The sequence below is a fragment of the Juglans regia genome, chromosome 1, assembly GCF_001411555.2.
Source record: "Juglans regia cultivar Chandler chromosome 1, Walnut 2.0, whole genome shotgun sequence".
Taxonomy (NCBI): Eukaryota; Viridiplantae; Streptophyta; class Magnoliopsida; order Fagales; family Juglandaceae; genus Juglans; species Juglans regia.
Genome location: NC_049901.1, coordinates 19,923,695 through 19,934,534, shown reverse-complemented (window position 1 = coordinate 19,934,534; position 10,840 = coordinate 19,923,695).

Genomic DNA, 10,840 nt, shown 5'->3' with positions numbered 1-10,840 from the left:
GTTATATGTATGTCATGTCATGTAATATTCACTGTTGCAAGCATGTCATGTTAAGTATGAGGTCTGTTACATATTATGTCATGTTACGAAATGTTTCTATGTCAAGTAAGTAATATCTTTTGAGTTACGTTCAAATCAGTTATGTCTAGGATACTCACAATGCAATCACTATGATTGTCTGAGTATCTCCATTTTTAATTCACGCGAGGTACTTCTGGTGAAATCATTTTGATTGTCAGAATTTAGTTCCAGCTTAGTTATGCAGATACTCATGGCATAATCATTCTGATTATCAGAGTATTACTAAGTACTCCTGGTGTAATCACTTTGATTGCTAGGGTACGTGTTTTAAAATACTCATAATGGAATCATTCTGATTGTCTAAGTATCTTTAACATAATATGTTGGGCGGAATCATTCTGATTGTTCACTATTCTTGACGAAATGACTGGTGAAATTATTTTGATTGTCAGAATTCAAAACTTAAACTGTTAAGTAAAGAAGTTAGTTCAAGTTCATGTAAAGTTAAGTTTCAGTTCAAGTTCAAGTTCAAGTTCATGTTAAGTTAAGTTTCAGTTCAAGTCCAAGTTCATGTGAAGTAAAGTTTCAGATCAAGTTCATATCAAGTCAAGTCTCAGTTTAAGTCCAGTTCAATTTAAGCAAGTCAAGTTTAGTTCACATTTCAGTTTAAGTTATGTCAGTTATGCTATGTTGTATGTCAAGTTATGATGTGATTACTTATGACTTTGATTATACATTCATACTTTTACTGTCATGCATGCATCATTAAACTATGTGGAGGTTTTCTGTTAACTTGTTGATATTTGAAATCAAATCTCACTGTGGTAGTCCGAACTAGCATCTCCCCCTCCCAAATGGTAGATCTTGTTACAGGATCTGACGGAGAGTCAAGAATCGACAAACTGGAAACGGTCGACTAAGCGACGGTACGACTTCGATGATAGTATAGTAATTAAATTACTACTAGTACTATGGAGTTGCATCTCCAGTACTCTTTTGATCATAGCCATTTTGGACTAGCGTTATAATCTCAATTGTTTAGTATGTCTTTTTGTTTGAAATATGGTTTAAGTATTTAAGATATTTTCAGTTTGGTGCATAGTATTGCTAAAAGAAAAAAAATTATCCACTGCGAATATTGCATAATGCTAGATGCATGTTAGGAACATTGCATCTTTAATTGTCATGAACGAGGGTAGGTAACCTTGTGTTACATGTTCCGACGCTTCAGATGTTCATTTGATCCTAAGCGGAATCTGGGGGCGTCACATTTTGAAATTTATTTTCATAAATATGTCTAACTAAAATTTTAACGAGGGTTGAGGATGAAACCTTATTGAAGTTTAGTAATATTATTTATGAAATGTAATTCCTTTCCCTAATTATATGTGTATTCAATGATCAATTGTTCTTACTTCACATCAATTGAAAGAAATAAAATTCGTGATATGAGTTTTCTCATGATCTAGAATACTCTTAATCAATTGAGAGTTTGGTTCATAAGTTGTTAAAAATAAAATCTAATATATTTTGTAATTTATTTTAACATATACAAGTGATAATTTGATTTTATACTTTTAAGTAAAGAATATATAACATATTTATTTTAGATATTCTCTTATATAAAAAGGGTCGTAACGGTGATATTTTCCACCATGACAATATTGATTTCTAGCCATTCTTAACTCAGACTTGACTGCTAGCTTGTCCACAACAAGCAGCGAATGTTGTTTCTTCTTAATCTTTTGAACATCTCTCAGGTGATTTTTCTTCCATTATTCTTCATAAACACTTTGTTTTCTATTCCAAGAAAATCAATCCTTCTACGTTTTCTTCTAATGACTAGATAATTGATACAGGTGCGACAGATCAAATTGTATATTAAGTACTTAACACATGATCTGTCAAGCTACCTAATTGAGAGCTTCTGCCCCATTCATACACATTTGTCAAATTTTTATTCTTGAGGTTGAAAAAAAATTTAAGTAAATCTTGATCCAAGAGATCACCAGTGATGGTACACTGCTTTTGGGTGGAAAAATCAATAAACATAGTTATGTTAGACTTGTTTCAAATAAACCAATGCGTTTAATCAGATCATGATGATCATCTTGTTAGCTAGAAAACTGATGATCAGCTTATAAATTTCCAGCAAGAAACATCAAAGACGATGAACATCTTCATGAAAAAGGCCCTATGTCAATGACAGCTTTTAAATTCTAGAATTCCAGGCATTAATCCTTATAATTCACTAAAAGTCCAAACACATTACAATCAGAACAAGGATGGTGATCTGTATTATCTCAAGAAAATCTTCAACCTTTTTAATATGTTGGCGAATGAAGCTAGATCTTTGACGTACGGTCAAAATCTTTTGCTCAATACTCACTTTCTGCCACTCCATCTGTTCTCCAAAATCGTCCCTAAAACTTTTATATATAGTGTAGCTTAATTTTCACCACCTCGGCCAAAGACTTGAAGAAGAAGTTGTAAAGCAATTCACGTAGGGGCAGATGTCAGCTCGCTTGCCCGTCTTGCGAGGGTGATCTAGCAAAATCAAATTCACACATGTAGGTGGATGTTATCTCGCTCGCCTGCCTTCCCGCAATGACGTTCTCAGGGAACTCACTGATCAAAGCCTCAATTGGGACTCCAACAACTCAAGTACATGACTGTCCTCAAACACTCTTCCGACTTCTTCATTTTCTCCTGATCTCTTACTTTGCTTGAAACCACTGCAGAAGTCGAACTTGGACTTGGACTTCTTGGAAACGCATCATCAGATTCTTGGCTTCATTGATCAAATTACCAGCACTTGCATAAGAATCTTCTGTGGATTGCAGCTCTTGAACCACGTTAATACAGTTGTTTTCAATGATCAATTTCAGAATGCCAAGTGGGAGGCATAGCTGTAGCCCTCTCAAAACAACAATGGATTCAATTGTGGTTGCCTCATCCACTTCTAACTCATTCTTGCTTGCAGCCATCACAATTTCTCCACTTATATCTCGCAAGACAATCCCAACTCTAGCTTTCTACAGATCAACAAAAACTGGTCCATCTACATTTACTTTGAGAAAACCATCTGGGGGAGCTTGCAACTTAGATAGCTTATGCAAATCCCTTACTGTTGTTGCTCGCACATCATTGAAAGTTTTGTAGAGTGATAAAGCATGTTTAGCTGTTTAAACAGGTTGTATCAAATTGTTTTCCATCTGCAACTGATTTCGCCTGTACCATAAGCTCCAACATAGAATAAAAAACATAGTTAACTCAGCTTCACTGCCTTGCATCATAACCATTCGCATAGTTTCAATAAAACTCAAAGAGGAATGAAAATTTTGTAACATTGGGAGGAATTTCTGCCATAAAATATGATTCGTAGAACAAGCTAACATAGCATGGCTGATATCTTCCTCATGATCCTGACAGAAACTAAATTGAGCCTCCACATCAATCTTTTTCCTCTTGAGATTAGTGAGAGTTGGCCAGATATCCTTGCAAGCCTTCCAAGAAAAAGTTTTAATCTTCATGGGAACTTCCATGTGCCAAATTCTCCTCCAAAGAGTTCTATCTTGCATGTACAAAGATGTTTCCCCATCACAGCTAGCCACTAAATTCTGAATCAGGTTATAAGCACTCTTGACAGAGAACTTGGCATTTGCTTCCTTATCCCAAATCAACCTATCCATACACTGAGTTGCTGACAATCGAATCTTTAGGAACTCCTCAACTGTACTTGGATTAAAGAGAGCTCTAACCAACTGTGCATTCCATGTCTTAGTAGTAGGATCAATTAAACTGCCCACTGTAATTTCTTCATCAACAATTGGCCCATTTCTGCTATCCAACGCAGGCTGTAAGAGTCTAAGGTCAGGTAACCAATGATCCTTCCAAATCATCATTGTTTCACCATTTCCCACTTGCCACCTACACCTTTCCAAAAACCATCTCCTTGCTTCAAAAATGCCCCTCCAATTATAGGAAGGGTTAGAGCCTAAAGAAGCTTGGAAAAAAGTACACAGTTAGGGTAATATTAGGCCTTAAATATTCTGTAACATCCCGCTAGAAATTCATTGGTGAAATTTCTATTGATTTTATGAATCTCGTAAAAATCCCATATGTTTTTACGAATCGACCAATCGCATATGTTTTAGTCTGTCAACATAGTCAGTGTTATCACTCACTATGGTGCTAGAAATATGAGTTTTATTTATTTGAGGTGGTTAGAAGTGTCAGAATGCATTATGATCTACGCCATTAAACTTAGTGGATTATTTAGGATATTATGGCGCAATAGCCTATTTCATAATTCTGGACGAAACGTCTGTTGGAAATTATAAAATTATTTTTAGGGGCACTTCGAGAATGAATTTTGGTAAACGATTTTCACTATAGGTTATATATGAATATTTAGGAATTTTTAGTCCTAAGTTTATAATTCACTTTTTCGAAGTGAATAGTAATCTCGGTAAGCGCACCAATTGCATTGTTTCAAAACTACAGTGTGGAATGTCCAAATTAGATTAAAGAACTTTTATATTGACACTTGGCAAGATATTAGCCACACTTAGTGAATAATATTAGACACTTGGCACCATGAGGAGCATTTGATGGATTTGAAGGAATCAAGCTGTGAAATCATGCTACTTAAGCAAAACTTTGTTTCATCTGATCAACCAAATTGTGCCAGATCGAAGAGGGTTTCCATCCTAGTAAAACCCTAAATGGTGGGAGTCCAATTGAAAGCCCAAAAGCATGGTTGAAATCGGAACTCTAAACGGTTTCCCCAAAATCCTAAAGTTGGCCTCTAAACATTTTCTAATCCGATTTTTAGCATTGTGTTTAATCACTTGATTAAATCACTTCCACATGCTATTAATCCTTCAAATTTGTATTAGAACATCATTATCCAACCTTGTTAACCTTGAAAAATTGATTAGGCCAAGTGATATTGGATTTGGGCTTGATAGCAACCCAAACCCTCTTTAAACCCCAAAATTTAGGCCCATTCGGTTTAGGACCATTAAGGCCCACGAATTTGGTCACCATAGGATTGCTTCATGGCTAAGTTTTGTACCCCCACTTGGCTAGCCAGATCTTTACAAGAAAGGCCTAGAAGGTTCTTGACGTACAAAGCTAAAGGTCCACCTCACTCTTTCACTCTTACACTCCATCTTGAGAAAAGATCTTGGACTGATTTTTATGAGAAGAAAAGGCCAACACTCAACCTTTCCTTCAGTCCTATCACTTTCCATAACTTGTGTAAGAGGCTCTCCAGTCCACTTCTCACGAAAAACACTCACCTTTACACTTTTCCTTCATAGAACACAAAATACACTCTCGGACAGTTTTTCATACCTCTTTTGAACACCTGTTTCGAAGCTTTTGTAAGTGTTTTCTGGCAAAGTTTCCTTCATGAAAGTTGTTTATTTTGGCATCAAGTTTACGTGGATATCTTATTTGTTCCATTGGGAGATTATTTGATTACTCAAAAGTTGTTTAGACACCAAAAAGGTCATTCTGGGCAATAAACTGGAGAGTGTGTTATATTTTGGAGTTTTTGACCAAGCTAATGAATAGATTTTGGTCCGAAATTTTTATGGAGTACTGTTAACATGTGTATATGATTATTGGTTGAGGATTTGTTGCATGATTAAAAGTTTTAGTGAAATATTTTCTTAGGTCTAGAAACTTAGAAACTGGAAGAGGAAAAACAGTTTCTGTTTTGAGAAAGTTTAACTCTTTTATGGTTTAATCTTATTCCAATGGCTTTGATATTTTTATTGGAAGATCCTAAGCCTCTTATATACATGTTAGAATGTTATTTCGAAGATATGAAATTTTATGTAAGGAGGTATTCAGTTAGGCCAAAGTGATGATGTTCTTGGCTAAATTTATGTTTTGGTTGATATTTAACCATGTGATCTTGAGTTTGATGCTTGGATCTGTTTTAGAATATCTTTTTAAACCATGTGATGTTTTGGTTTGAAGATCACATCTTTATAAGTCATGGATCAAGAGGTTGATCAAAACAAGTTAGAAACAAAAATTTGTTTTGAACTTAGAAGAGAAGCCAAAAAGTTCAAGTATGGTTTTAGTGATTTTGATGACTTTTGTTCATGATTCAAAACATGATTATTCTTAGGAATATGTTATGAGTATATTAGAAGAAAAGTTTTGTTTTAATCATGAGTTTTGAAATTTGAAAGAATTACAACAAAAATCAAAGGAAATGGCCTATGTAAGTTTCGGTCTTATAGAGTTTTAATGGTTGTGTTTAGTTTTAAATTTTTCTGAATTGATATTTAAACTTAGGACAAAATTTACATAAGGTATGTAAATTTTGGTGATTTTTGGAGTTAGGATGCAAAATCCTTAAGTTAGGGATAAAATGGTCATTTTCCCATATGTAGAGGGTAAAATGGTAATTTTACTCTAAGTTGATATTTCTCCATATTCCTAATTGTTAGTGATTAAGTTCTAATTTTTAAAAATCACTACTTTCAGTTTCTCGTGATCGCACTTGAGTTTTGTCTGAAGCGCGAAGATCGAGGTAAGTTAGCTTTTAACTTACTATCAGTTTAATGTGTATGAGTGATAAGTAAGGGAACTAAATTGTATGTATGCATGTTATCATATGTGTCATGTCAAGTCATTACATATTTATCTGTTACACATAATTTATTCTGTCATGAATTATTCATCTGTTATACAAGATATTATGTCACGTATTGCTATACATTGCTATACATTGCAAGTATGTCATGTTAAGTTAAGTATGTCATATGTTACATGTATTTCATGTCACGTAATATTCACTGTCATCTGTTACGCCATATTAACAAATATTGTCTGTTATATGGTATGCCATGTTACGAAATGTTACATGTTACATATATGCCATGTTATGAAATGTTCTCTGTTACATTTATGTTTGTATGTCGAAGTATGTCATGTTTGTCGTTTTACGTTCATGTCACGTTATGCTACGTCAGGACTTCTGTCTTTTATGTTACGTTCATGTTACGTCACGTTACGAAATGTCATGTATGCCAGTTAAGTTATTCATGTTAATCACGACCCTAAGCACTAGGATGGAGTAATATCCTAGTGGAACTCCTTTGTTCACGCTGGAGTGTCTAAATATGTGTGAAATTCCCTGGGTTGACGAAGTACAATCAACAGGTTACGAATGTGACCTAATTAGCTGGTCACCGGAGCGCCCCAGACACTAACGCCGATGGTGCCACACATTATGTTACGTGTGTCCACAGCAAGTGTGGCACAAACAAATAAGTCATGGGGCCACAACAACTGTGGAGCATGAAGTATGGGGCCACAACAACTGTAGAGCATACACTACGTGAGACACAGCAATTGTGACACGTTGAATACGTGGGGCTACAATAACTATGGAGTACGTATTAACGCACTCATAACTGGTATAGAAACCTGTGATGTGATGCGGTAATCGGCAGGGACACACGGCTCAAGGGGACCTGTGTAGCACCCATATGGTCACTTTAATGATTAAGTCTATTGAATAAGATTCCAAGTTCATGTATTTCACATTCAAGTCATGTTTCACGTTATGTTATGTTCAAGTTTACGTTCACGCAATCATGGTAATCTCATGAGACAAGAATATGTTTCAAGTTCATGTTATGTTATGTTCACGTTTACGATATATTCCAAGTTCACATTTATATTATGTCATGCTCAGGTTCATGTTATGTTCCAAATTCATGTTCAAATTATGCATGTTCACGTTCATGTTATGTCTCAAGTCCATGTTATGTTTCAAGTTCACGTTCATGCTATGTTTCAAGTCCATGTTATGTTTCAAGTCACGTTCATGCAAAGCTTCAGTTTCAGTTTACGTTATGCCAGTTATGTTATGTTGTATGTCAAGTTATGCTATGATTACTTATGATTTGATTATGCATTCATGCTTTTACTGCCATGCATGCATCATTAACCTGTGTGGAAGTTTCCTGTTAACTTGCTGAGATTTGTAATCAAATCTCACTGTGGTAGTCCCAACTACCATTCCCCCCGAATGGTAGATTTTGTTACAGGATCTGAAGGAGAATCGGGAATCGACCAACTGGAAATGATCGACTAAACAATGGTGTGACGTAGATGGTAGTACAGTAGTTACCTCATTACTACTTGTATTTGTGGTGTTCAATCTCCAACACTCTTTTGATCACAACCATTTTGGACTAGTGTTGTGATCTCAGTTGTTTAGTACGTCATTATGTATGAAGTATGTTTTAAGTATTTGGGATATTTCGATGCATGTTAAAGAAAAAAATTATCCGTTGCGAATATTACATAATGCTAGATGCATGTTAGGAATATTGCATCTTATATGTCATGAAGGGGGGCAGGTATCCTTGTGTTGCATGTCTCAACGCTTCAAATGTCCGTCCGATCCTAAGCGGAATTTGGGGGCGTCACATATTCTTTGCATCAGTGAATTCTCATTTTGCAACAACCTCCACCCTTGCTTAGCCAATAATGACATATTAAACATGTGTAAATCCTGAAATCCCATCCGACCTCGAAATTTTGACACACATAATTTCTTCCAACTTAACCAATGAATTTTCCTCTCATTACTTCTTTGACGCTACCAAAACCTCGCCATCATCCTTTCAAGTTCCCAGCACAAAATCAAAGGTAATTTAAACATGTCCAAACGAGACTCTGTTCCATACTATCAATTCTTCCCCACATCCCTTAATGAGACTAAGAATCCATTCCATACCAGGGCTACTATCCCTATTGCCCCAAACTTGTTCAATAATTTCCACACACTGCTCCTCTCCCACCCATATTGCCTCAAAGCGAGATTGTTTCTTTTTTTGTTGCACATCCCTATAACATATGGAGTCAAACGGAACTGGCAAATGATCCGAATATGCAACAGTCCCATGTCTAATCACAGCTTGTGGAAACAATTGACACAACAAATTATTTCCCAAATACCTATCAAGATGCTCAAAGATATTAGGAAACTCTTCCCATTCTACCAAGTAAACTTGGGTCCTTTAAAACCCAAATCTGTCAAATCGCAATATGTTAACACATCTCTAAAAGCCCCAATCTGAGCTACAGATCGTGGTCTCCCACCTCGCTTTTCATGTAAATGCAACACTTCATTAAAATATCCCCTTAACAACCAAGGAATTTGCTCAAAAGAATTAAGTGCTCTAATGAGATTCCATGTAGAAATTCTACTCGAGGCTTCTAGGTGCCCATACAAACCCGTAAATCTCCACTCCGTTAAATCCTCCATTTTAATATGAGCGTCTATATGATATCTCGAGAAGGACTTAATCTCAACACCCAGGTCAGAATTCCACAACAAACCCAAACCCTCACCACACCCCACATAATCAACAGAAAAATAATTTGTAAAACCTAATTTTTATTTACAAACTTCCATAGCACGCATTGTACGCATCGTCTCCCGCAAAAACAACAGGTCGGGCCCTTCTCTCACGATTAAATCATGAAGAGCTCGGATTCCCTGTGGCTGCCCAAGCCCACGGGAATTCTAGCAGATAGTTTTCGTGGTTGTCGGCAGGGCTGGAATTCAGCCTCTGCTGATGACACAATTGGTACCTCATGAAGAACACAAATTTGAACATCCTTAGAAATGGTCCTCCCCTTCTTTCACCGGAACCTCCTTCAATTTCGTAGTGGAGCACCGTTTAGCCTGTGTGGCATGTGAATTGGGAACCTCAGATCACGAATTCCTAACCACTTTTCCTTTATTTTTCTAGAAAGCATGAGCTAGGCCTTGTAATGCGTTGTTAGGTAATGGGCCCATGTCGCAGCGACCCATCTTAGAATGACAATAATCCTGGCCCATCTCATTCTTACCATTTCCCCTTGCAGTAGCCTTCTGCATGATGACTTCCACCTGAACCCAAGAATCACGGCTAGCATCAAACACCTCATCAACTGCTTCACCTTCCACCATTGTAGCCGTGTTTATGCTATTAACCACCCCCCCATTTAACAGCTGCTCTATCTCCACTAGTAATTGGTTCTCCACCACCTCCGCATTTATTGGCTCGTTAGTAACAGTAGTAAATTGCTTCTAGAGATATTGTAGAACCGTTTGTGACCAGCTATGAGTACGTCCTCTGACCTTCAACGCCAAGATTGACTACCTTAGACGGCTGTCGGTGACCAATCTGAACAGGCATAGGACTTCCAAGACCAAAATCCCGCAACCATTGACCATATGGCAATATCCCATCCATAGCTTCCATTTGGCCAGCCTGCTCACAATCCTTTTGCAGATGCCCATTCCATTCACAAATGTAGCAGAACTCCAGCTAGCATTCATATGAAAACCTTACTCAATAAGGCCCATTCAACCCCAAGCTAAGTTGCTTCCCTCGTAAAAGAGGTTTAGAAACATCGAGACAGATTCGCACCCACATGAATTCCACCCATTCACACTAACCATCCAGCAAATCCACCTCCAAAACCTCACCCAGTGATTCGCCAATTTTTCGACCGATCTTGTTACTTCGGGCCATAAGTGGGAGATCATGAATACGCACCCAGAAGAGAACTTCCATCAAATTAATCTGATGGGTTTGAAGCAAACCATCAAATTGTTTCAGTAAGATTAGTTGCTTGTCAAAAGACCATGGGCCATCAGGGAAGATCCTCTTCTGATCTTAGGCATCCTCAAACTCAACAATAAAGAATTTAGAACCCAAATCCTGCAACCGCATAACCCTGACTAGATGCCAAATCTTCCTCAGGACCTACTTGAAAGCCTCTTAGT